The following is a 24,504-nucleotide window of genomic DNA, read 5'->3' as shown; positions in this document are numbered from 1 at the left end:
AGGCAGGGACTGTCTGATTCCTGCTATACCCTTAGGGTCTAGAATGTTGCCTAGTTAATAGTAACTACTCAAAAAATATTTGTTGCATAATTAAATGAATGAATAAATGAATATGGATGCATACGGTGTTATCTATTGTCTGAGAGTTTATAAGGAGGTCATTACCAGTCACTCAAAGAAACATTGTAAAGGCAGCAACCTTAATGGAAATCAGTCAGAAGCCTTGAAGGAAATGACTGATTTTATCAATGTTCTTCATTTTAATGAAAAAGAAAAGTTTAAGATTTACTAAGATCTGACTGAAGGCTTTCTTAACCTTAGTCAGAGACATCCATGGTACAATTTAAGGGGCACATTATGGAACCACTCGCCAAAACCAACTATTTTCTCTGGTCTATCATAATGTCTAAACTTCCCAGTATTTATTATTTTATTTATTTTACAAATATGCCAGGTCCTATTCTAAGAAGTTGGCATATAGCAATCAACAAGTCAACATCCTGTCCTCATGGAACTCACATTCTAGTTGGGAACAGACCATAAAGGAGGAAACACATGTATAGCAAACACCAGGTGGTAATAAGAGCCAGGAGAAAAACGACAACAAGCGAGGGAGAGGTGGAGGTAGAGATGGGTCTGTGTGGCTTTTAAGGTCACAGCTAGGGAAGCCAGTGTTAAGGAGGCCCAGATGAGGCACTGGAGGAAGCTATGCAGACAGTGTTCAAGTTGCTTTGAAGACATCTCCATGGAGGGCAGCGAAGGTGACCTTTGGCTGTTTAGGAGATGTAGCCTAGGCATCCACCATACTCTTGGAGTTTGCGTGTTTTTGTTTGTTTTTGAGACAAGAGCTCACTCTGTCACCCAGGCTGGAGTGCAGTGGTGCAAACATGGCTCACTGCAGCCTCAACTTCCCAGGCTCAATAGATCCTCCTACCTAAGCTCCCCAAGTAGCTGGGACTACAGGCACTCACTACCACACCCAGCTGATTTTTGTATTTTTTGCAGAGACAGGGATTTTGCCATGTTGCCCAGCTGGTCTCGAACTCCTGGGCTCAAGCAATCCACCTGTCTCAGCCTCCCAAAGTGCTGGGATTACAGATGTGAGCCACCACATCTGGTCCTAGTTTGTGTTTTTAGCCTCATTTCTGTGTACGATGTTTTACTCGATGTAAAAATGTAGCCTTAATTCTGTGTACAATGCTTACAATATTATAGGGCACGTATTACTTTTAAAATAATGTGCTATAGCCATATATAGACTATGCGAATTTGAGGTTCTTTCTACATATAACTCAAAATCGTGAGGATGCATGCTGCCATGCCATTCATTGGTCAGGTGCCAATCACTAATGGTAAGGAGCTGGGATTGCACCACAGTCAATAGTCAGAGGCTACACAGCTTTTTGTTGTTGTTGTTGTTAAAATAAAAATGAAAGCGAAAGACAAGGTGAGTGAGTATATAGCTAGAATTTTTATATCTCTCTACCTCCAATTTGTCAAGACTTTGGGTGGTAGCATTCCAGTTTATTGGAAACAAGCTTTGTTTTAATTATGTTTACCCAAAGCCAAATTCAGGTCAGTTTTCAGGAGGTTTGATTTTTCTCCTGCCAACATTTGCCTGATTGGGTTGAATTTTATGTTTTCTGCATAGTTGTTTTGCGGGGAAAAAAAACTGTGTAGGAGCTATAATTACCATATGACTATCAAATGTCTTCATTGTAATTTTTTTCATCCATGAACTGTGTGACTGGAAACAAGGCCTATGGCCACTCTGTTTCACTTACACCACGTGTGAAATGAGGATGATATCTGACATGTATCCTCTTTCAGAAATACTTTGAAAGCATACTTTATGCTCGTAGAGGGAAAATGACACACTGCATTTAAAGCCTTATTAATCCTCTCATCTGAGGATAATTGTCACGTCTCCATGTGTCTCAGTAGGTAGCCTAAGATTTTGGGAAAATAGGAAATGTTGAACTATTTTGCGTACAATTTCTAGGAAGGAAGTGAATTTTTAAAGGAAATATTTATTTATTTATGAGACAGAGTCTTACTCTGTCACCCAGCCTGGAGTCTAGTGGTGGGATCTCAGCTCACTGCAACATCTGCCTCCCGGGTTCAAGCAGTTCTCCTGCCTCAGCCTCCTGAGTAGCTGGGACTACAGGCAGTACACCACCATGCCTAGTTACTGTTTGTATTTTTAGTAGAGAGGGGTTTTTTTGGCCAAGCTGCTCTCAAACTCCTCACCTTAAGTGATCCACCTGCTTCAGCCTAGGAAGTGCATTCTTCTCTTGACTTTTCTCCTTATGTGCTGAACACAGTAGACTATTTCCCTGGGGCCACCTGGTACCACGAGGTGACATACGGACAAAGACAGTGGCCTGACTGAAGGTTTCTCAGGACCAGATAGGTGGGAATCTGCCCGCTTTCTCTGAACTGCTTTCTTCGGGTCATCTTTCATGTGAGGGAAAAGTAGATTTCTTCTCTTCTCTTTTCTTTTTTTCTTTTTTTTTTTTTGAGACAGAGTCTTGCTCTGTCGCCCGGACTGGAGTACAGTGGCATGATCTCAGCTCCCGTGGTTCAAATTACTCTCCTGCCTCAGTCTCCTGAGTAGCTGGGATTACAGGTGTGTGCCACCATGCCCAGAAATATTTTTGTATTTTTAGAAGAGACAGGGTTTCACCACATTGGCCAGGCTGATCTCGAACTCCTGGCCTCAAGTGATCTGCCCACCTCGGCCTCCCAAAGTGCTGGGATTATAGGTGTGAGCCACTGCGCCCAGCTTGAGAGAGAAGTTGATTTCTTTTCTGTGTAAGCTGCAGTCATTTTGGATTTTCTATTATGGCAGCCAAACCTAACCTTCATTAATGCACACCTGTGATTTGAAAGCGTTTGGGTGCTTTTAAAAGCCACCGTATATTTCTTCTCGTTTTACTTCTTCAATAATCCTATGAGGTTCAAGGAACAAGAATTGTCACTCTCGCCGGGCACAGTAGCTCACGCCTGCAATCCCAGCAATTTGGGAGGCCAAAGCAGGTGGATCACGAGGTCAGGAGTTTGAGACCAGCCTGGCCAGCATGGTGAAACCCCATTTCTACTAAAAATACAAAAAATTAGCCAGGCATGGTGGTGCACGCCTGTAGTCCCAGCTACTCCGGAGGCTGAGGCAGGAGAATTGCTTGAGCCCGGGAGGCAGAAGTTTCAGTGAGCCGAGATCGCACTATTGCACTCCAGCCTGGGCAACAAAGAGAGACTCCGTCTCAAAAAAAAAAAAAAGAATTGTCATTCCCATTTTCCAGTCAAAGAAGCTGACCTTGTAAGAAGTCGAATGACTTGCATGTGGTCAATTAGCAAGTAGAGAAGCTGGAACGAATAGAGGTGTATTATCTCTTTACAACAAATCATACATATGCTTACTTGTAGACACACAAACATGGTGCACAGGCTTTGGAGTAAGACAGACCAGATATCACATTTTTGTGTCTCATTCTTGTAAATTTAAGCAAATCACCTACTTTTTCTGATCTTCATTTCCTTATCTGCAAGTTGGTAAACAACATCGCTAGCGATTAAGAATTTAAATGAGATAATGTTGGTGGTCCTGATCCAGGGTGTGGTGTATAGTAGATACTTAGTAAATAGAGCTCTATTGTCAGCAGAGGCTTATCCTTCTAAAGATTATTTATACTGTGACACAAAGAGGGTTAAAAAAAAAAAAGGAAGAAAGAAAAGAGAAAACGTTACTCAAATATGGAAGTAAAATGGAGTGTAAACGAGAGCCCAGAAAGTCTGCTTCAGTTTGAAGTTCTACGTCCATAGGGAATTTGAAATATTTTGATGTCTTTCTGGTTTTAAAGACCAGATTAGGCTGGGCATGGTAGCTCACACCTTTAATCGCAGCACTTTATGAGACTGAGCAAAGCAGGCTGATCGTTTGAGTCCAGGAGTTTGAGACCACCCTGGGCAGCATGGCAAAACCCCATCTCTACCCAAAAACAAATCCAAAAATTAGCCAGGTGTGGGGACGTGTACCTGTAGTTCCAGCTACTTGGGAGGCTGTGGTGGGAGGATCCCTTGAACCCGGGAGGCCAAGGCAGCAGTGAGCTGTGATGACTCCACTGCACTCCAGCCTGGGTGACAGAGTCATACCCTGTGTCTGAAACAAAACAAAAAGAAGAAGAAGAAGAAGAAGAAGAAAAAAAGACCAGATGAGAAGAAGAAGAAAAAAAAGACCAGATTAGTGGGCCTGGGTGACCATGTTTTTCGAACCCCTGGAACATCCTAAACATACTTCTTTCTATCTGTATTTGGCATTAAATGTCACAGAAAAGTATTCTTTGATTTCAAGCTCCTCATGAAGCTCAAGAAGACGAGAAAGTAGCCATTCCAAAGAAATTTTATTTTATTCATTTATTTATTTATTTATTTTCAGATGGAGTCTCCCTCTGTCACCCAGGCTGGAGTGCAGTGGTGCGATCTTGGCTAATTGCAAGCTCTGCCTCCCCAGTTCCAGCAATACTCCTGCCTCAGCCTCCCTGTTAGCAGGATTACAGGTTCATGCCACCACAGCCGGCTAATTTTTGTATTTTTAGTAGAGATGGGGTTTTGCCATGTTGGCCCAGGCTGGTCTCATACTCCTGACCTCAGGTAATCCACTCACCTTGGCTAGGATTACAGGCGTGAGCCATTGCACCTGGCCAATTCCAAAGAAATTCTAAATTTCCTTGGAAAAAATAGGAGTGGGAATTCCTAGAGTAGTACCTTGAGTTTGTTCCTCAAATATTATTTGAATTCACCCTGCAAAGGTGTGGTGTCAGGTGGGCGTTGTGTAATGGGATTTGAAGGACAACTGTGACCATCTATAGCGAGCTGAGATTTATACATTTCTTGAGTAGGCATTTTAGACAGGATAAATGAGGCATTGAGAGTTGATGCTTCCCCAAGTGGAATGAACACATCAGGTGTTATATGATTCAGATTCTGTTTTAAGTTAGACTCAATCCACACTACAGACGTGGAGGGTCAGAATAATAATGTGAATCAGCATGTGTTGTAAGATGCATAACATTTCTGCATCTGTCAGCAATGACAAGTGTTCTTTCTCTTCTTCAGACTCAACTAGATAAGTTGATGTTTGCTTCATTCTTGTTTTGAACAATTGACTATATCAAGTAACCATTTGTTTATGCCCATATTAGGCAGTACAGTATCTGATGGAAAGGACTCTGATAATTCACTTTAATATCTAACATGCCTCGGCCAGGCGCAGTGGCTCATGCCTGTAATCCCAGCACTTTGGGAGACTGAGGCGGGTGGATCATGAGATCGGGAGATCGAGACCATCCAGGCTAACACAGTGAAACCCTATCTCTACTAAAAAAATACAAAAAATTAGCCGGGTGTGGTGGTGGAGGCCTGCAGTCCCAGCTACTCTGGAGGCTGAGGCAGGAGAATGGCATGAACCTGGGAGGCGGAGCCTGCAGTGAGCCGAGATCGCACCACTGCACTCCAGCCTGGGTGACAGAGCAAGACTCCGTCTCAAAAAAAAAAAAAAAAAAAAAAAAAAAAAAAAATCTATCTATATATATATATAAATATATATATAAAATATCTAACATGCCTCACACTGTGACACAGCGGGAGAGCCCAGAGTGGCAGCTGTTGGAATGACTGCACTCTTCCTGCTCAAGTCTGACCTTTCCAAGGTAGGATTTGATTACAACTAGCAATATGGAATTACAGACAGGGAGAGGTGCCGAGACCACAAGACATCAGGAGACTAAAATAGCAAGGTGGTGAGGCAATCTGCCTTTTATTCCCCTTTCAAGCTGTGAGAAGTAGGCAAATGATGCAGCTGAACAATGCCTCCTTGACTTCAGGGTATAAGAACCACTTTCATGAGCTTCAAGTCAGGGTAAGTGGGGAAAATGATGCTAAAAGTAAATAAAAATAAACCACATTTAGACCCAGTCAACTTAGGATATTTTGTAGTACAAGCGCCAATCTATATGGTTCCTCTGAGATGCCCACATCTCAGGAAGCCTCAAATTTAACTACCAGAAATGTTCTGAGAAAATAAAATAAGAAATTCTAAGCTTATAAACGCTTTTGTATGTGCTATTTTAGGTAGTTTTCAGTATGAGTCATTTATCTCCTCCCACAACTGAACTTCAATCATATTTCAGGATATTCTAATTAGTTTCTCATTATCTTTTAAATTATTATTTATTTCTGCATGTATTTCTTCCTCAATTTTTAAACATTTATCATTAAATTTATTGTTCGTAATTCTTTTTCTCAGAAACTCCAAGTTTCAAGAGTTTCTCTTATTGTTATTATTATGTTTTGAGACGGAGTCTTGCTCTGTCACCCAGGCTGCAGTGCAGTGGTGCAGTCTTGGCTCACTGCAACCTCCATGTCCCCAGTTCAAGTGATTCTCGTGCCTCAGCCTCCTGAGTAGCTGAGATTACAGGTATGTGCTAACACACCCAGCTAGTTTTTCTATTTTTAGTAGAGACACGGCTTTGAACTCCTGGCCTCAAGTAATCCACTCGCCTTGGCCTCCCAAGTGCTGGGATTATAGGTGTGAGCCACTGTGCCTAGCCAAGAGTTTCCTATATGATGCAGTCATGCTCTGAAAAGGATAAGCAATAATATGATATGCAATAGACAGTGCAATAATAATATATGCATGCATATGTATAATATTTTATAACTACAAAGACTTTCACATATATTATCTCATTTTTCACACAATAACATCCAACCCTCCTCCTCTTCCTCCCGAGCACAGTGTTAAATGTTCCCTATGCAATGTCTCTAGAGATGAAAGAGTCAGGAGAGAAAGACATTAAGGAATATATTTGCATATATTAGGGACCATGAAAGGTAGTTGAACCAACAGGCATGAGCAGTCCCAGGAAGGGTGGCTTCTCTGCTGTTTATTTCTACTAGCTGGCATTGCGCAGGTTAGAACCTCTTCAGACCTCTGTTTGCTCATAGTCAAAATTAACACACACCTGCCCTGACTCCCCGACAGAGTTACTATGAGAATCAAATTAGGTAACATATGTTAAAATATTTTATAGTTTGCCAGATGCCAAATAAATATTTTTATGAACTTTCTTTCCATACTTCACTTTTGTGACATCAATATTTGTGGCATCAACCTAAACAGAAGCTTCAGTCAATTAAAGAATAGAAAAGATAAATATTTTTAGAACTGTAAAGGATGTTCTAAGAGTTTCTTGGCCATTTTACTTTTCTTATAATCAGAACATAAAGCCATTCACCTGGCAGCTGGGTACCTGAATTATAATCTAGTAACAGTTGCGCTCAAGAGGAAACCAAGATCCTATAGGACCTTTTACAAATCAGGGTTTTTATTTTTTATTGTTCTCAAAGTGAAGTCTGCAGATCACCTGCATCCAAATCCCATGGCATAATTATAAACATTTCTGATTGCTGCACCCTACTTTTACCCACTGAATCAGAAACTCCCAGAATATGGGCCCAGGAATGAATCTTTTTTTAGAAAACACACTAGCTGATGCTTATGCTCACTAGTCCAAGGAACCCAGAACTTACTGGCTGAAATTTGCAAGTTGTAAGAGAACATTTGTTCTTCATTTCTTTCCAGCAGTACAAGATTTCTCTATCAACATTCTATTAAAAACAGATACGAGCACGTATGTGAAATAAAAGCAGCACTCCACTTGTGTGCAAAGTTTGACATCATTTTTTTGAAAGTGCTTTGAAGTAATGTTATCTCAGCTTTCTTTAATTGGATGGTGCATTTATAGGAGGAGTTGGGAAAATATATTCTCTTCCAGTGTTATTCCTGACCTCTACTCAAAAAACTAACAATCTCACCAGCAGTTAAATTGACAACCAAGCAGTCATTCTCCAATTCGGAGGAAGCCTCAACTCACTTCAAGTAATAACATTAAAATTCTCAAAGTGTCACCAGTCTACGCTGTACCTTGAAATAAAAAGATAGAGATTTTGCCTTCAGTGTTCAATGAATATAGAGTAATATAATGTAATTTCAGAAGCTATAAGCTTATTATCAATCAGCTTCATAGAAACACAGGACTAAAACGGATTACTCATTACTAAGTCAACAGACAACTGTGTGCCTGGCACTGATCTAGGGTTAGGGCCAGAGGAGTAAATAAAGCAAACAAAGCTTCCCTGGCACTTACATTCTGGTTGGGGGGGAAGAGTGTGCAGAAAATAAAGAACAGGCTAATATTTAATATTTCTAACATATCAAATGGCATGTTAGATGATAAGAATAATGGAAAATGTTTTACTGCAACAGAGTTTTCAGAAGGGATTAGATTGCAATTCTAAATATGAATAATACAGCAAAAAGCAAAAAAAAAAAAGGGAGGTGGTTTTGGCTGGTACACATAAATGTTAGTTTGTACTCTTGAAAGCTAATGGAATATCCATAGACATTACTATACTACATTTTAAACTCTAGGCACTGCAAAACGAGAGCACTACCCACTTCTTCACACACATTTGTAGCCACCTTTACTTTAGAGGCGTCATCTGTAGTTATGACTGGTCTCTTTTTTCCCTGAGGTATGATCCTGTCTTCTTACCATTCGTGATACCTTCTTTCACAATCATGCCCTGGGTAACGGTGCTCAGAAAAAGAAGCCAATGAGGAGATTTGTTTTCTGTACCCTTTTAACACTTCTTACTCAGGCACCCAAACCAGCTTGTACTGGAAAGAGCATCAAAGCCATCCTCTGGACTCTACACAGGGTCTATGGATATTCAGTCAGCTTGCAAGAGTACAAACTAATACCCACGAGTACCAGTCAAAAAAATCCTTTTTTTTCTTTTTGCTGTGTTATTCACATTTAGAATTGTAATATGACCCTGTCCGAAAACTCTGCTGCAGGAAAGTTTTGGAAAAGAACATGTAGCTTATCTGTGTCTATGAAGTCCTTGTTATTTCGGGAAAAAGAAAAGAAAACAAAAACATCAACAGCTATATATTTTCTTTTTATTACTTACTATCATTCCAGACTAAAGGGGAAGCCCCTCCTTTTTTTTTCTTTCCAGAAACATATCAGCAGCAGAGATGTTGCTATTGTGATCAGAATTACTTTGGTAGGTGTGTTTTGGGTTTCATTTACTTTTTCACATTTGTGTTTCTGCTTATATAAAATATTTCCCTAGGGAAAAATACATGCCAAAGTTAAACTTCACATGAGTTAACTACCTGCAAATTACAGCTGTTAGCCGTTTTTAATAAAACACTATCCACTGCACTATAAAAAAGGATTTCATTTTCATAATGTTAATGTTATTCCATTGAACAGTGCATTTAGAAATCCCAGAAGCAAGGGCAGTACAAATTGTAGAGCAGCTGTGTAGAGGTGACTTCTAATCGTAATTGAACACAAACAAGAACAAATAAATCAAGGACAAAACTTCTCAACTTCCGATGCCTGGCAATGTCAGTTTTAAAGCCAGATACATATCAAGCGCCTTGCAAAACAAAAATTACACAGCAGCTAGAAGAGTGACAGCAGAACCCCCACTCTTTCTGGGAATACTCCCATATACCAGAAGCACAAGGACTTTATTTTGAAACCTGATTACATATTTGAAATTGCCGGTGTTCCTGACTTTAGCTTCTTGGCAGAAATGCCAGCTGAGTGTGCGCATAGCATAGGTGGTCGATGGCAAACAAGACACCTCACAGCTGCAGGCAAGGAGCTGCTTCTAAGGGCATGCAGTCTGGACAGTGCCAAGGCAGATAGGCATGATACGAAGAGAGAGGACAGGCTGGAATTTGGGGGTTTTGTCATCATTGTATGTGTTTTAAAATATATCAGTGCATGTTTGAAAGTTGATTGAGGTTGGATTTTCAGCTGAGGCCTCATTCTTAGGAAATAACATGACAGCAACAAATGTCAGCCTTAGCTAGTGGCCCTTGAAAAGCTAAACTGGAATGAAAGTAATAACTTGGCAAGGGTTCCCATATGCTGCACTCCTTCTTTTGTGCTCTTCCTTTGTCCTCAGCCTGCTTTGCCAAACATGCCACCTTCAAGGACTGTTTTTAGGGAGAAGAGGCCATTCCCCCCGACAAGGGAACAGCTGAGAAAAGAACCAGCCCGCAGAGGGAGCAGGGACGCTCCTAACTGCTTTAAAGCCATGCCGCAGGGCCTATGAGTTTGCAGCAAGAAAATGTGTTCTTGTTTCTACCTTACCTAAGTCCAAAACAAAAAAAAAAAAACCCACTTTTTTATTAGCCTTTTAGTCCTAAAGAGTGCCCTTAGTGATAAGATGGTGCTTCTGGAAGTTCCACATAAGTGCTTTTCTTTACCCACATGCAGAAGGCCCAAGAGTTGCAGAATCAGAACAGTTTGTGTGCTTTTCCATGTTATAGCTTATGCATATGACTATACTAATCTTCCATTAAACAGGGTATCTTACCCAGTCTGCAGTGCTAAGCATGTGTGAGACTGGAAGACATTGTTCATAATAATCTTTTCCTAAGTACCATTTATAAGAAAAAGGCTTCCATTATTTTTAAAAAACCAACTAGGAAATATAATATTTCTTCACAACGAGCCATAGCCCTTTTTCAGATGTCCTTTGGCATCTCAATTTTAGGAGTCATACAAGTCTCTAGCCTCACTGTTCATTGCCCTGACTTGTGCGTGAGATGCTTTTAGTCCTTCAGGCAGTTCAAATCAGGAATGAGGTGCATTTGAGCTGGACTTCTTCTACTCTGCCAAGCAGATAATCCCCTAACAACTGGTCAGCATTTTCATCCCAGAGAGTCAAAATTGACCTTTCAGTAGCAGAGGTTGCTTTAGGTTTGTGCAGAGTAACGTTAAAGAAAAATAAATTCCCACTTGTGGGGTGCCACCGCTGTCCCTTTCATTGCCTGCAGTTCCTAGCATTTCTTTTCCAATGTGGACACTGCAAAACTGTGATTCTTGAAAGTGGTTATTTAGTTCCTAAAACATTTCGAGTTGGGGCAAAATTTGCATAATTCTATTAAAAGGCGTACACCTCAGCTTTGAAAAGTATTTGAGAAAATGTGATTTGCTGGGGAAGGAAGTCTTATCTTGTGGTCCAGAAGCTGTTTCACGGAACTAAACTTGTTAATGTTAGGATTGCCTGTTAAGCACCAAAAAGTAAAAAATAGAGGGTAAAAGGATTTCTTTTATCTCTGCTTCAAGTCTGCAGTGGTTTGAAGCTTAAGATAGAGAAGGATTTGGGTTTGTTTTTTTTTTTTTTTTCACTGCATTGCAAACTTGGAAACTGGAGTCATGGTACAGTGATGAGGAACACAGGTGCATTTCTGTACATTTTAAAATAGGATATACTGGATCTTTTCAGTTGAGGACAATTGATTTTGATGCCGTTACAGAACTTGAGACGATCTGCTCTAGATCAAACTTGAGATTCTGTCATCATGTCTATTTTTGTTGTATGATGCTGCCTGTCATTCATAGGTTGACCACCAGTCTGACATACATTTTCTTTTTCCTTCTTTCTTTCTTGCTTACTTGCTTGCTTGTTTTCTTGCTTGCTTTCTTGCTTGCTTTCTCTCCTTCCTTCCTTCTTCTTTTTCTCTCTCTCTTCCTCCCTCTTTCTCCTCTTTCCCTTTCTTTCTCTCTCCCTCTCTTTCCTTCTTTCTCTCTCTCTTCCTTCCCTCCCTTCCTTCCCTCCCTCCCTCCTTCCCCTCCTTCCTTCTTTTCCTTCCTTCCTTCCTTAATTCCTTCCTTCCTTCCTTCTTTTTCTTTCCTTTCTTATTTTCACAGGGTCTCACTCTGTCACCCAGGCTGGAGTAAAGTGGTGTGATCATGACTCACTGCAGCCTCGAACTCCTTGGCTCAAGCAATCCTCCTGCCTCAGCCTCCTGAATAGTGGGACCATAGGTGCATGCCACCATGCACGGCAAATTTAAAAAAAATTTTTAGAGTCAGGGCCTCACTATGTTACCCAGGCTGGTCTCAAACTCCAGGCCTCAAGTGAGGCTCCCATCTTGACCTCCCAAAGTGCTGGGATTACAAGCGAAAACCACTGAGCCCGGCCTTGGCTTATCTCAATACATTTTTCTATACTTTACTCAATACATTTTCTATACTCTACTCAATACATTTTCTGTACTCTATTCAATACATTTTCTATACTCTCAATACACTTTCTATACTCAATACATTTTCTATACTCTACTCAATACATTTTCTATACTCTTCTATACTCTACTAAATACATTTTCTATACTCTATACTCATTACATTTTCTATACTCCACTAAATACATTTTCTATACACTTATACTTAATACATTTCTATGCTCTCAATATATTTTCTATACTCAATACATTTTCTATACTCAATATTTTCTATACTAAATACATTTTCTATAGTTTGAATACATTTTCTATACTCAATACATTTTCTATACTCAGTACATTTTCTAGACTCTACTCAACACATTTTCTATACTCTCAATACGTTTTCTATACTCCATACATTTCACATACTCAATACATTTTCTGTACTCAAGTGTGTGAGGAACCAAACACCTTCAACAATGTAAATGTTACAAAACTGATGGCCATTCAAATGCCTCCTGCAGGAAGCATAGGTCTCCCCTAAAGTACCTGCTGCTCCAAGAGCTGAGGACTGCATATCCAGATCATCATCTGTCATGCTGTCAGGAAAGTGTGTGAAGACCACTACTTCTACCCTGCTAGAGTGCACACAGCCACCATTCCAGAGCTGCCCAGAACCTTAAGCCTACCCATCTGTATCAGGACCTTTGTCTCGTCCAAAACTTTCTGAAGTCTCATCCAGGACCTGTCCTGACCTGTGTCTTCATTTTCATTCCCTATTCACCTGAATTGTTGTCAAGACTTTCAGAGTCCCTGAGCTCCTCCATACATAAATAAATACAAATACCATTTTATTTTTTGAACTAACATAAAGTTCATAAGTATGCTGATAGCAGAATGGCTTTTCAGACGATTTATTGATTATAAAAGTCTGGGTGAATTTATTAAAGTGAAAATTTTCTGATGTATGTTTATTTATTTATCTGTGCCTCCAGGATAATCCAGCAGTGACTTTAGATAGCATCTAGTGGCCATTTCCTCCCAACAATCTTTCTGCCCCCTGGCATGGCAAGATGACTTATACTAGCTCTTCAGTACTGAAGATTTTACTGGGCCCTTGCTTTATTTAATATTTAATTTAAAGCCTTCTCCTGATGGTCTTGTAATTCTTCTTATCCAACTGGTCTTATATTTCTGTTTCTTTTTCTGACAAATAACCTTCCTTACCATGTTTTTCACCCATCTTGCCACCTGATTCAAATACATAAAGTCAACCTTTATTTAGAGAAATAAGATTTAGGAAACTTTTCAAAAAGTTTTTAAAAACAGTTTTAAAAAGTAAAATGTTCATCTGGGAATTGCTCTGGGAGAATATATATGCCTGGCTATCCATACATAAATGTGTATCTAGTGCAGTGATACACATGCGTATTACAAGTAAAATTCATATGTTGAAGATTATTTGGACAGAAGTAGATTTGATTAACTAGAGTTGCCTTTTTAGGATTGATGTCTGAGAATCGTATTCTTATTATGTAATACATAGGCAAAGTTATGTTACTGTACCTAGATGCAGGGCAAAAATTTATGATGTTCTGCCAAAATTGCCACCTGAGGACACAGAGAACAAAGAAACAAAAAGTCCTAATCCGATTAGAGCTTAATGAACCAGTTTCAAGTCTGTTGGGAACTCACCAAATCCAAGTCATTCCAATGAATAAACAGTGGAACAAAAACTTGGAGAACAAAAAGTTTTCTTAATTATTTGCATTCTTTTGGCAGCTGTAATTACAGGATATTTTCCATTGTCTGTTACCACTTGCCACTGTGCTGTTATGTTTTTAAGATGTGGTTTGTTCTCTTTTGCCATATAATTATGATAATCACTAAAATGAGCAAAATTTTCTTCTAAAATATGTAAAAGATAATAGATATACGTTTTAACCTAACTAGAACTTGTAGATGAGTGGCAGTTCCAGGTTAGTTTCTCTGTAATTTAGTACGACCACTGATTTAAAGCACACCAAACACACAAGATATCATAGTACATGTTATATAGTTAGAATTTAAAAATCAGTAATTTTTTGTAGTTAACGTAGTGATATAGTTGCCCTTTATTCCAAGACACAAATTTTTAAGATAACATTTCTTTCCTGATGACTACAAAACACTACATGTTTATTTTAGGAGAGTGGGAAAAGCCTGCAACCTAGAGACATCCACCGTTAATTGTTAGGTACATGAACCCTACTTCTAGTCTTTTTTTCTGCACATTTTATTTTAATAAATTACATATTATAATGTTTTTTAATTTTAAAAACACATACATATATCATAAGCAATTTTTCTTCCCAGTTACTATTCTTCTATATCATATTTTTATTTATTATTTATTATTAATTTATTTTGGAGACAGGATCACACTCTACTGCCTAGACTGGAGTGAAATGTTGAGATCATGGCTTACTGCCCCCAACCTCCCAGGCTCAAAAGATCCTGCCACCTCAGCCACCTAAGTAGCTAAGACTAAAAGCGTGCATCACCATGCCCAGCTAACTTTTTAAATTTTTGGTAGAGATGGAGTTTCGCTATGTTGCCAGGGCTGGTCTTGAACTCTTGGCTTAAGAAATACTCCCCACCAAACAGGCATTGTTGACTCCTCTGGAGAGTGCTCATTCTGTGGGTATTAAGCAGGAAGGCAGGCCAGACGTGGTGGCTCAAGCCTGTAATCCCAGCACTCTGGGAGGCCGAGGGGGATGGATCACCTAAGGCAAGGAGTTCGAGACCAGCCTGGCCAACAAGGTGAAACCCCGTCTCTACTAAAAATACAAAAATTAGCTGGGCATGGTGACATGCACCTGTAATCCCAGCTACTTGGGAGGCTGAGGTAGGAGAATCGCTTGAACAGGGGAGGTGAAGCCTGCAGTGAGTTGAGATTGTGCCACTGCACTCCAGCCTAGGCAATGGAATAAGACTTCATCTCAAAAAAAAAAAAAAAAAAAAAAAGAAATCCTCCCAGCTCAGCTTTTCCAAGTGTTGGGATTATAGGCATGAGCTACTGCATCCAGCATGCTTCATATCTTTGAGTGGCTACATAGTATTTTGACATGTATATACTAAAATTTAAAAATGATTTTTAGACCTGATGGAGTTCTAGTGGTACGTCTAGCTTCAGGTCATAGCTTCTGGTGGCAGGCTGATCGGGGCTGCAGTCTCTTAATTACCCAGAGCTATTACTTTTATTGATTTGAATGTCTTGAGACGGCCAAGCCCTTTTCTATTTGCTCTGTTCTTAAGTGCAAAGTCCCACATTACCCATTGTTTTAGATCTACCTACTCCAGCATTTTACTCTCACATCGGAGTCTGCCACTTTTGGTATAGAATGAACAAGAGGTAAGGGAAATGTTAAAGGATTTAAATATGATTGAAAATGACTTTCCTGGAGGGTCAATCACAGTTTAAGTGGGAGCTACTTTTTCTTTCACTAATGAGCTGTTTCATCCCTTGTAACTAGCATTATTTTGTCTTTGTGGTATCCAATGGGTGTCTACTATGTGCTATTTGGAAAGGAAAGAGAACAAGAAATTAGGAAATTGGGTCGTGATGCATCGGCTTAGTTATCCTGGCAGCATTTTACCCAGAAATCACTGTTTCGTTTAGTCCTGGACAGGGTAGCCCATGCTGTGGTAACAAATCAACCCTGAAATTTCTGTGACTCAGCAAAAAAAGTTTATTTATTATTCACCCGGAGACGGATGGAGGCTGGCAGGGATTCGCCTTCATCCTGTGATTCAGCAATGCAGGCTCCTCCACCCGTGGTAGCGCCAAGTCAATATGTAGCTTCTCAGGTCGCTGCTAGAGGGGAAGAGAAGAATGGAAAGTCACACCAGCTCTTAACAGCCTCAACTCAGAGATGACACGTGTCTCTTCTGCTCCCAATCCTTGGTCCAGAACTAGTAATGCGGGCTGCTGAAAAATGTCAGGAGTGCATGGATATTTGGAGAGAGCTCTCTTTGCCCTTATTTCATACCAAACCACAGAAACAAAATTGGTGACTCTTCTTGGTAAACTAGAACAGAGTATCAAAAGGACTATTAGGATCAGAGCATCTGGAATGACCAATGAGATTAAGCCAGGAGAATTAGAACAGAACCATTATGAGGTATCATAATGGTCAGAATGGGAACAAACTGACCAAAAGGCTTACTGGATGAAGCTAACCAGATAGAATGAGACCAGAGAGAAGACGTGGCCCAGGAAGTCATAACCTCCTGTTCCTGACTTGGACTTTCTGTAAGTGTGATTCCCAACCTGGTTACTAATCAGAATCATACAAGGAACATTAGAAAAGGTAGTGTTTTAGCCTCACCTGAGGCCTATTGAATCAAAATCTCCTGAAGAATATAATATTCATATCATATATATATGATATATATATAATTATACTTTAAATCTTTAAGTTCTGGGGTACATGTGCAGAACGTGCAGGTTTGTTACATAGGTATACATGTGCCATGGTGGTTTGCTGCACCCATCAACCCCGTCATCTACATTAGGCATTTCTCCTAATGCTATCCCTCCCCCAGTCCCCCACCTGCAGACAGGCTTTGGTGTGTGATGCTCCCACCCCGTGTCCATGTGTTCTCCTTGTTCAGCTCCCACTTATGAGTGAGAACATGTGGTGTTTGGTTTTCTGTCCTTGCGTTAGTTTGCTGAGAATGAGGGTTTCCAGCTTCATTCGTGTCCCTGCAAAGGGACATGGCTGCACAGTGTTCCAAAAGCCCTTCCTCATTATTCTGATGTAGCCACTGGTCTGTGGGCCAGGGTTTGAAAAGCATTGTTTAGAGGACAAGGAGGTAGAAGGTGTCCTTAGGATGAGATGCTAATGAGAGAGTGAACCTTAGAATGGTGGAAAGACTGACACCAGTGGTCCTGTGGTTGGGTGATGGTTAACATCACAAAGAGAAGTAAATTCCAGACCTGCATCATAGTACCCTAAGTAGAACCACCTCAACAATCTCTCGTCAGATACTTAGTACCTAGATGTGGAGACCATATCTCACAGTCCTGTCAGGCAGGAGTGGTCCAAACACCTTGATTATCAGCAGTCTCTTGCTCAGGAAATTACTAGGTACCAACACTATTATATATACAGAGGTGAATATGGGTGAAAAATGAATGCACCCAGTTCCACGCATTTTTACATAAATATGTAAAATATGTAAAAATTTTACATATTTACATCTGTAAAATATGACCTTTGGTTAATGGTTGGCGTGTTTACCTACAATATTGGTTTTTGCATGTGCTTTCCCTAGATATGTCAGGATACAGCAGGACCAAAACCTGGGTAAGCACTGAAGTAGTAGGTAAATACTGGATCCTAAATTGAGAGTGGAGGGCAAAGCTTGGGATGATGTCAAAGTCAATTAATGAATATTCAAATATAAAGTTACATAGCTGAGTAACAAACGCACTATATCAGAGTTGTGAAATGGAAATCAAAAGCAAACTGAGCTGGATGTGGTGGCATGCACCTGGAGTCCCAGCTACTCAGGAGACTGAGGTGGGAGGATTGCTTGAGCCTAGGAGGTCTAGGCTTCAGTGAGCTATGATCAAGCCACTGCACTAGGCCGGGAGCAGTGGCTCATGCCTATAATCCCAGCACTTTGGGAGGCTGAGGCAGGTGGATCACCTGAGGTCAGGAGTTAGAGACCAGCCTGGCCAAAATGATTAAACTCCATCCCTACAAAAATTAGCTGGGCATGGTGGTGAGTACCTGTAATCCAAGCTACTTGGGAGGCTGAGGCAGTAGAACTGCTTGAACCCGAGAGTCAGAGGTTGCAGTGAGCCAAGATCACGCCATTGCACTCCAGCCTAAGTGACAAGAGCGAAACTCCGTCTAAACACAAAAAAAGCTATTGCAGTGCAGCCTGGGTGACAGGGTGAGACCCTGTCTTTTTCTTTTCTTTCTTTCTTTCTTTTTTTTTTTTAAGATGAATTCTCACTCTGACACCCAGACTGGAGTGAAGTGGCACAATCTTGGCTCACTGCAATCTCTGCCTCCTGGATTCAAGGGATTCTCCTGCCTCAGCCTCCCAAATAACTGGGATTACAGGCGCTCACCACCATGTCCAGCTAATTTTTGTATTTTTAGTAGAGATGGGGTTTCATCATGTTGGCCGGGCTGGTCTGAAACTCCCCACCTCAAGTGATCTGCCTGCCTTGGCCTCCCAAAGTGCTGGGATTACAGGTTTGAGCCATCACGCCTGGCCCGAAACGTTGTCTTTTAAAAAAAAAAAAAAAAAAAAAAATTGAGCAAAGACAAATGAATTACCTGGAGTAATGAACTCCAGGAGGAAACATGAACATCTGACTAAATTCTAGTTGAATTCAGCTGGTTTGCAGTTGCTTTGACATCACCAGCACATACCTTCCTACTCCATAATTTTAAAGATGCTGCTTGAAGCACGACTGACTACAACATGTGCCCTCTTCGTCTGACGGTTTCCCTGAAAGACAATAGCCTTGCTTTATACAACTGCTCTATTTGTTTTAGCCACAGTCATGCCTCATTCAGACAACAACCATAGGTTTTCAAAGTGATTCATCTGTTTTCCTTGTACTTAACCTCTTCTTTGCTTTGGGGTCCTGCATGTGGCTGGCTGGCTGAGTTGGAAGAGTAGGGTTTGGGTGACATCTGCTTCTGAGACATGTTTCAGGACTGTGGCTATTTTTAAGCTAAAGGGGAGAAGTCCAATGGAAGGCATGCAGGGAACTTTTCATCTACTTGAAGGAACAGACTTGCTCTGTATTGCTCCAAAGAGGCTAATATTTTGAAATTCCAATGAGGTAGGTTCAAAATGAAACATCCTGAACATCTGAGCTGTCCAACAATGATGCCGGCTTCCTGGGGCATTACTCAGCTGCTTGTGCTCCACTGAGTTATTTTCTTTTTCTTTCTTTCTTTCTTTTTTTTTTTTTCTGATATGGAGTCTCGCTCTGTTGCCCAGGCTGGAGGGCAGTGGTGTGATCTCAGCTCACTGCAACCTTCGCCTTCCAGGTTCAATAGACTCTTCTGCCTCAGCCTCCTGAGTAGCTGGGATTACAGGCACTCACCACCACGCACAGCTAATTTTTATATTTTCAGTAGAGACGAAGTTTGGCCATGTTGGCCTCAAACTTCTAACCTCAGGTGTTCTGCCTGCCTCATCCTCCCAAAGTGCTGGGATTACAGGCTTGAGCCACAGCGCCCAGTTGAGTTCTGAATGTTGAGGCTCCTCAGATTTCAGTTTGAGCCTCTCTTCTCTTTTACACACTTTTTCTTCAGCACCTCATCAAGCTCTGTTTTTTTAAATGCCATGTATATGTTATAATGAACCCATTGTTTTCTCCAGTCAAATCTCTCTTGCCTTATATATAATTCAGCTACCTCCATGACCTTCCTCTTGAATGTCTCATGAGCATCTTGAACGTAACATAGGAAAAATAGAATCCTTGATTTGTTCTTCATCATCTTCTGCCCCAAAATCTTATTTTCCTCCAACCTGCCCTAGATTAGTCAATGGCACCAACACCTACCTGTCACTTAGCCCCAAACTTCTGCCTCTCTCTGCTTGTCACACTCAAACCACCTCAAGCCAATCACCTCCAGACTTGAACAAGGAACACAAGTGTCTCATTCATTGAGTTCCCTCAAACCACTGGCACACAGTCAATTCCTCCCAAATATTTGATGAATGAATGAATGATGTAGAACGATAATCTGGAAGAAATAATAATGGCCCTTCTAATTTAATGAGTCTCTACCATGTGATAGGTGCTTTAAATATGTAATTCTATTCCTAAGGACAACACTTCAAAGTAGGTAGACAAGTGAAAAAGCTCACAGAACTGAGAGTTTTGTATGGTTTTGCTTTTAAGTTTTATTAAGTGCTTTGTATGATTTGTTTTTCGTTGTTTTTTTGTTGAGACAGGGTCTCGCTTTGTTACCTAGGCTGGAGTGCAGTGGTGCAATCACAGCTCATTGCAACCTCAGCCTCTTGAGCTCAAGGGATCCTCTTGCCACAGCCCCCTGGGTAACTGATATCATAGCAGGGGGCACCATGCCTGGTTAAATTTTAAATTTTTTGTAGAGACAGTGTCTTACCATATTGCCCAGGCTGGCCTTGAACTCCTGGTCTCAAGTGATCCTCCTGCCTCAGCCTCCTAAAGTAGTAGGTAGGATTACAGGCATGACCACTGTGCCCAGCATGTATGACATTTTTTATAGCATACATAGGTGTGTGTGTGTGTGTGTATATATATATATAGCACTGTACCTGTGTGTGTGTATATGTATATGTATATAGCACTGTACCTATGTGTGTGTGTATATGTGTATATATATAGCCCTGTACCTATATGTGTGTGTGTATATATATATATATAGCACTGTACCTATGTGTGTGTGTGTATATGTGTATATATATAGCACTGTACCTATGTGTGTGTGTGTATATATATATATATAGCACTGTACCTGTGTGTGTGTATATGTATATATATATAGCACTGTACCTATATGTGTGTGTGTATATGTGTATATATATAGCACTGTACCTATGTGTGTGTATATGTGTATATATATAGCACTGTACCTATGTGTGTGTGTATATGTATATATATATAGCACTGTACCTATGTGTGTGTGTGTATATGTATATATATATAGCACTGTACCTATGTGTGTGTGTGTATATGTATATATATATAGCACTGTACCTATGTGTGTGTGTGTATATGTATATATAGCACTGTACCTATGTGTGTGTGTATATGTATATATATATAGCACTGTACCTGTGTGTGTGTATGTATATATATATAGCACTGTACCTATGTGTGTGTGTGTATATGTATATATATATAGCACTGTACGTGTGTATGTGTGTATATGTATATATATATAGCACTGTACCTATGTGTGTGTGTGTGTATATGTATATATATATAGCACTGTACCTATATGTGTGTGTGTATATGTATATATATAGCACTGTACCTATGTGTGTGTGTGTATATGTATATATATAGCACTGTACCTATGTGTGTGTGTGTATATGTTATATATATAGCACTGTACCTATGTGTGTGTGTGTATATATGTATATATATATAGCACTGTACCTATGTGTGTGTGTATATGTGTATATATATAGCACTGTACCTGTGTGTGTGTATATGTATATATATATAGCACTGTACCTATGTGTGTGTGTGTATATGTATATATATATAGCACTGTACCTGTGTGTGTGTGTATATGTATATATATATAGCACTGTACCTATGTGTGTGTATATATATATATATAGCACTGTACCTATGTGTGTGTGTGTATATGTATATATATATAGCACTGTACCTATGTGTGTGTATATATGTATATATATAGCACTGTACCTATGTGTGTGTGTATATGTATATATATATAGCACTGTACCTGTGTGTGTGTGTATATTATATATATATAGCACTGTACCTATGTGTGTGTGTGTGTATATGTATATATATATAGCACTGTACCTGTGTGTGTGTGTATATGTATATATAATCTCATTTAATTTTTACCAACTACATACAGGGTAGCTTTTATGCACCATTTCACTGACAAGAAGACTGAGGCTAATGGAAATTAATTTGACCTAGGTAAAATAGCCAGGAAGTGATGGGACTGATATTTAAACCTTGGTCTATTTGGTTCCTACAGCTATACATTTCCCCACTATATGATAAAGCAATCTCTAACAAGGATACCACTGAAGGGATGCCAACATTTTATGAATTGTTGTAGTAGATGATCTTTTGGTTTCTTCAAATTGGAATTGTTATAGTTATATTGTGCAAACAGTCCTTTTCTCTACTTCTGTAGATTCACTTTATTGGACATCTCTACCATTTTAAAGAAAGTAAAATTAACTTTCCAAATTTCATAGAAAATCTAGAAATGCTCTAAACCCACACACAAATTGCAACTGATGTGACAGTAAAGATCTCCTTCCAGCTGGGCATGGTGGCTCATGCCTGTAATAATAGCTATTTGGGAGGTTAAGGCAGGCGGATTACTTGAGGCCAGGACTTCGAGGCCAGCCTGGCCAACATGGTGAAACCCTGTCTCTACTAAAAATGCAAAAATTAGCCAGGTATGGTGATGCATGCTTGTAATCTCAGCTACTCAGGAGGTTGAGGCAGGAGAATCGCTTGAACCCAGGAGGCGGAGGTTGCAGTGAGCAGAGATAGCGCCACTGCACTCCAGCAGCCTGGGTGACAAAGCAAGGCTCTGTTAAAACAAACAAACAAACAAACGCCTTCTTTTTTTCTTTTCTTTTTTGTATGCTTTGGCACAAGTCAAAATAGAATTCCTATCTTCTTAATACCTAAACTAAGTTAACCAGCCTGGCAATGATTCCCAAAGCCATGCCAGCAGATACATAGCGCAGGATGTCACCCCTGGGCTGACTCACCACACAGAAGACCTAGTAACTTGAGGAATATTGTTCTCAAAGATCCAAATTTGCTGAAATCTATTCTAAGTACTCCTTGAATAAAAAAAAGATCTTATTACAATTAGTGTACCTTTAAAAAGAGAAATTCCCTGTCTATCTGTATATAGCTCCTCTGATTCCTGAGTTCTATTCCTTATAGTTATACAATTATGTGGGAATTATTTTATGTTAACTTCTGTATTCCAACACCATTTTTAAGAGGAGGTTAGTAAAGGTGCCCACTAGACAAACTTCTGCAATAGGAAAAGAGCACTGGAATAGTCAAGTAAAACAGCAGAACTGAAGCAATGGGAAATAATGTCCATAAGTAATTCAAACCGGGAGTGATAAGCCTACCTGTGAACTCAGGAGATCGAGGTTGAGGAAGAAGCAACAAGAACATTGATCCCTCTCTCTACCTGTTGCAAATGGTCTTGGGGCTTTTAAGCATAAATGTTACTTTTCCCTTCAGTGAGCCTGTATGAAGCTCTCAGATAATCACTTCAAATTGCTTTTTCAATTCACAAGCCTGCAGCATTCTGAAATATTTCCAGACATTATTTGCACCTATATAAGGATAGCAGGTACAAACTTATCCAGTGCCTACCTGGTGCTGTTGTAGGTCGATTTGGGATTTGAATTCAAGGATTCTGGCTGCATACTTTGCTCTATCCACTACACTGAACTGCCTGTCCATGAGAAACTATTTTCCTAAGTCCCCCAATTAGAGGAACTCATCCATCTGCACCTCACATTGGTGCGAAAGTGGAGCAACAAATCAGATCAGGAAGTGCCATCTCCACCACCAACAAGGGACCCTAGAGTCACCAGCACCACTCCCTGCCTAACTGAAACCTAGAACTTTAGAAAGAAGTTCACGGACTTGCCTCATTGCAAGGGTGAAGGGAGGATGGTAGGAAGAGTGAGACGTCAGAGCTCTTTTTGAGTGGGGGGAGGGAGGTCGCCCCCATGCCTAGGAGGTGGATGGAACTGTAGAAGAGGAATCTTGAGATGGGTAGAGTTCAAATGGGTGAAAGCTTTAACTTACCCTCTCCTAAACGTGTCCCTAGTTTCCAAAATAGAAATACTTGCTTTGAACTGCTAACTGGTGGTTTTGCTTTGTGGACACGGAGAGGAGAGGATGGCCAGAAGAGGGAGATTCTTCCCACCCCTTTGCTTCCGTGCTGCCCATGCACCTATAGGATGGACTAAGACTCTGTACTTGGAAGATGTCTCAATCACGAGAGAAGGGCAGGTAAAAGGAAGAGCACAGACCAGAATGAGATAACGTTCTGCCTGCACCTGCAGGTCAGAGCAGCTCTCTGTGAACTTGAATGTGATTGTGAGTCACCTGGGGATTTTGTTAAAATGCAGATTCTGGTTCAGCATAGGTAGGGCCTGACACTCTGCATTTTTAACAAGCTCCATAGTGAGGCTGATCCTCGGGTCTATGTTTAGACCATGCTTTCAGTAGCAAGGAGTTAGAGGATATACAAGCTGGAAGGCAGAGGGACCTTATACACCTGGGTTAGGCATATATTTTCATTACTGTTTGCTGCATATTCCTGAGAGGAGAGAATGTGGGGTGACTGTCCTTCAAAGTCTTTGATCTCCCCACTGCACAGTTTGAGTTAAGGCAGATAGCACTTTTACCTGGCCCTAGGGAGATCTGTTGGGGCCCTGGGACAGTTACCTGTACTTTTTGTCAACATTAATGCTGTCCTCCACTTCTGTGAATTGTGGAGAATATGGTCTTTTAAAGCATACTAGAGGCAAAGCTGAAGGACAATGCTCGAACTAGTGATTTTATTTTATTTTTTATTTTATTTTATTTTATTTTATTTTGTCTCATTGCCCCAAAAGACCAGGATGCT

At 40.3% G+C, this 24,504-nt stretch overlaps 1 long non-coding RNA gene across 1 annotated transcript in view; it reads left to right on the top strand.

Annotated features, from left to right (window-relative positions):
* The first annotated feature begins 16,306 nt into the window (after positions 1-16,306).
* Positions 16,307-24,504, top strand: part of LOC117097498 — a 29,588-nt gene continuing 21,390 nt past the window's right edge. Inside the window, exon 1 of the long non-coding RNA XR_004442965.1 lies at positions 16,307-16,397. This is a non-coding gene — a long non-coding RNA (uncharacterized LOC117097498). The remainder of the gene's footprint in view (positions 16,398-24,504) is intronic.

Source organism: Trachypithecus francoisi, unplaced genomic scaffold (assembly GCF_009764315.1).
Source record: "Trachypithecus francoisi isolate TF-2019V2 unplaced genomic scaffold, Tfra_2.0 Lachesis_group15, whole genome shotgun sequence".
Taxonomy (NCBI): Eukaryota; Metazoa; Chordata; class Mammalia; order Primates; family Cercopithecidae; genus Trachypithecus; species Trachypithecus francoisi.
This window is presented reverse-complemented; position numbering and strand designations above follow the sequence as displayed.